The sequence below is a fragment of the Helianthus annuus genome, chromosome 16 (assembly GCF_002127325.2).
Source record: "Helianthus annuus cultivar XRQ/B chromosome 16, HanXRQr2.0-SUNRISE, whole genome shotgun sequence".
NCBI lineage: Eukaryota > Viridiplantae > Streptophyta > Magnoliopsida > Asterales > Asteraceae > Helianthus > Helianthus annuus.
Window position 1 is genome coordinate 27,426,208 of NC_035448.2, and position 3,979 is coordinate 27,430,186.

Below are 3,979 nucleotides of genomic sequence, written 5' to 3' on the forward strand. Positions count from 1 at the left end.
TATGAGTACTATGAAGAACCAAGTTACGACCCTTATCCATCATATACTTACAATGAGGAACAATGGTATGAACCATCTACCTCATATGAGTACTATGAGGAACCAAGGATCGAACTTCCGAATTCAAGCTTTGAGGATACTCATTCCACTCAATTTGACGAACCACCAACTATCTCACCTGTAGCCGAAAAGATAATAGAACACCTTAAAACTATCGAGTGAAAAAAAAGAGAAAAAAAATATTAATGTTAAATTATTTTGGTTTTGGCATAAGAGGTTAGGAAATAGTCCAGTGACTTTTCCTTTTGTTTCATAAGCTTGAGGCAGGATTAGGTGGAACTGTGACTTTTTAGTGTGAGACCCTAGGTTGACTGACCACACTTGAATTAAATAAACATGATAGGGCTTAGAACTGGTGTTGAGCTTAGGAGATCGTATATCTATAATCGCGATTAACATGTGAGTAAATATTAGTTAAGTAGTTTATATTTTTGAAACCGGGTGTGTTGGGATTGAACCCTACCAGAGGAACAGATAATGAAAGCCAAAACCGGATCACAACAGCAGACTCACAATAAGCAACTGTTTACTATAAGCTTTCCCCTTGACTGTGGCTCCAACATCTGCTATACTCCAAAGTACTGCTTCTATAAACATCTGCTGACCTACAACTACTGTTCCATTCAAGAACTGATGAAGACCTAAAGCTCTGTTGCTCAATCTGCTGCCATGGTTCAAGCACTGCTAATCATGACAAGTACTGCTGGGTTCACAGCAGTAGAACGATGCAGCAGCAGTTTTATTCATCTCACGAAATGTAATGCAATATCAGTAGTTAGCAAAGCAGTAGTTGTGTAGATCAGTAGATAGTGTTTGTTAGGTTGTTAGATGTCACTTTCATGGTGACGTCAGCTGAGATGCTTCAGTGGTTTGGATTGTCTATTAATGTAACAGTACTCTGTACTGTTACACTTGATCGTTTTGAGTGAGTTCTTCTCCTCAATTCAATCCTTTCATCTTGTGCAACCAACCTTGGAGTATCAGGCTGAGGGGGAGTTTAGTTGTGTAAGCATGCTTGTAATCTTTTGATTTTCATTGTAATCATTCAACTTAATGAGAAAGCAAGTGTTTATCAAACTATTCTCTTCTTTGATTGTGTTTACAAAGTTTGTATCCATTTCCGCTGCACTTTACATTGTTTTATATCCATTGATTTGTCAAATTCTTACAAACAAGCACAATCATGACAGCCTCCGATCCTAACAATTGGTATCAGAGCCTGGACAGTCAAATTCGATCTAACAATCAATCTGACATAACAGTTCAGCTCAAAAATTTATTGATACTAAGGTTGATTGCATTTTGTTGAAAAACAGAGCAAGAGAAATCATGTTCAAAATGATAAATCTGATACTCTGTAAAACAACCAAGATGTCATAAGATTCACAAATCTCATACAACTAGTGATATCATGCATAAATCACTTGTAGTCCCCAGATCCGGTAACTATGATATGATTATCTTCATTCAAAATTGATTTCAACTGTTTTTATGGAATTTTTGATGATTTCATCATGTTTTATGCTAAAGTATGAACCTCAGATTAACAAAACCCATGTTCATAATAAACACTAGTGTTTTGCTAACTTAGAAAGAGGGAAATAAAACTTTAGTCATGAAATCTTATGTGTTAAAAGGCAGGTTAAGAATCCTAAAAAGGACCAAATCAACTCTGTTAAAACACAGGAAGAAAATCTGGGGTCAAAACAGTCCAAATCATATGTAATGTGAGAATTGGTAATAAAACATGTACAAATGTGGCCAGATCTCTCAAAACATTGCTGAAAATGATTTTGGATTGAGGATTCTTTCATAAAAACCTCCCAGTAAGTAATTTATTACTTATGAATGGGAAGGGTAAAAAGGGAAGAAGAAAATGAACAAAACTCAAAAGTGTGCTTATCTCAAAGCTTTTATAACCAAAAGAAAAAGAGTATAAACATAAAACACTTATGAGGTCAAAGTTGGGTAAACAGTGGTCATCATGCAACTGAGTGCTTTCATCAAATACAGGAATCGTTCAGGTAGCAATGGCATCTCCAGTGATTAACCTTAAAAGAAGAATTTACAATCAATTGTCAAGAAAATGACCCTAAACAATGGTCAAAATAACTTGAGAATGATATGATCATGTTCTTACTTGAAAAGCTGTCAGATCCTTTTGATGTTATTTTTCAAAACATCCTTTAACTATTTCTTAAGGTGTTTTTCTTAAATAAAACCGGATGTATTACTTCATTTTATTTCAAATAATATATTTTGGACTTTTACTCATTTTTGATAGTAAAAGTTTTATCACCGGTCAGGATATAATTTCCTTATTTTTGTGTGAAATTTCTATCCCTAAATTTGATCAAAAGGAAATGGCACACATGTCAAAGTCATGTTAAGCTCAAGTTTGTTTGTCACAGATCAAAAATTGATTGCAAATTGATTTTCAACTACTGAGATACTCATGTTCTACTTCAAATAATTAGACTGAGTAGCCTTGGTAGAAAAGACTTCATCATCTGGGATGCTGAACCACTGTCAAGAATAGTGAACATGTGGCAAAGCCTTGAACAAAGATTTCTGAGATAACTACTGGCAATTTAAACTTGAGAATTTACATCCAAAATGTAAATTGTTGAGTATAGCATTTCTGAAACTAAAACAGATGTTGGACATGATATTGTGCTTACACAAGACAAAATCAATACCCACTTCTGATCAAGCAGATGCTAAAATTATTTGTCAAAAGTCAAAACACTGCTGCACAAACAGTTGTTATACTAATGACCCTCATTATTGCTTTATACCACTGTTGTACCTTAAATGCTGTTGTGCCTCAACATCTGCTCTCTAAAGTCTGTCCACCGCTGAAAGTCAACCCCTGCACCTTGAAAATCTTGAAAAACACTGATGTTCAAAATCATTGTTCTATCCACTGATAGTAAAAATCATCCACTGCCTCATTTTGTTACCGTTGTAACTACTGATGGTTGATCCATCAATGGCTGTCAAAACAACTGTCCTCCATTATTTACTCTTTCATCAGGTGTTGACACGTGGTCAGCTTTTTAGTCGTCAGATCGTTATAACCGCTGCCACATCAGCATTCACTTTTTCCCTAAAATAAAACCCTGATTAAACCCAAACAGGGGCTCACACTGTCGAATTGAATTCCAAAATTCTCTTCTCAAAGCAGTTTCCCACTCTTCTTCACAAAAACTTTCTTCGATCTTCTTCATCAAAAATGACGAAACCAAAATCGAAGTCAAAATCAAAACCATCTTCTTCCTCCACCCCAACAGACGCCACTCAAATGGCCGCTGAAACCACAGAAATCCGTTACAAAGCCCCTCACAACTATGTGGGTATACTCACAAAACCCACAACCGACAACACCTTCGACTCCATCCTTGATACCCTATCTGCATCAAAGTATAAAACTTTGATAACAGCAGACGCTCCCATCTATCTAAAAACCCAGAGAGAGTTCTGGAACAATGCCACCCTTGAAAAACAAGGAGACACTATCACAGCCATCAACTCCTCGATACAGGGTAAAAAGATCCTAACAATAAACAGGGGCTATGCAGAACAACCAAAAAGGGATACCTTACAAAAAGGCTATTTCCCTTCTGCACCCAGATTTTTGTTTCACACACTATTGATGTGTGTTTCTAATAAAACAACGTCTTTTAATGAAATACCATCGAAAATTCAATGGCTGGGGTATGCAATTTTAAACAATGAAAATTTTAATTACTCCCAGGAAATATTTGATGATTTGGTAAAAACGTTGATAATAAAGCATTTCTGCTCTTCCCAAGATTTTTAAGCTACTATTTTGAACAAAAATTTGTAAAGGAAGATGCAGAATTGCCCAAACATGGTGCTTCTTTTAAAATAAACTGTTTAACACCTGAAACATTCT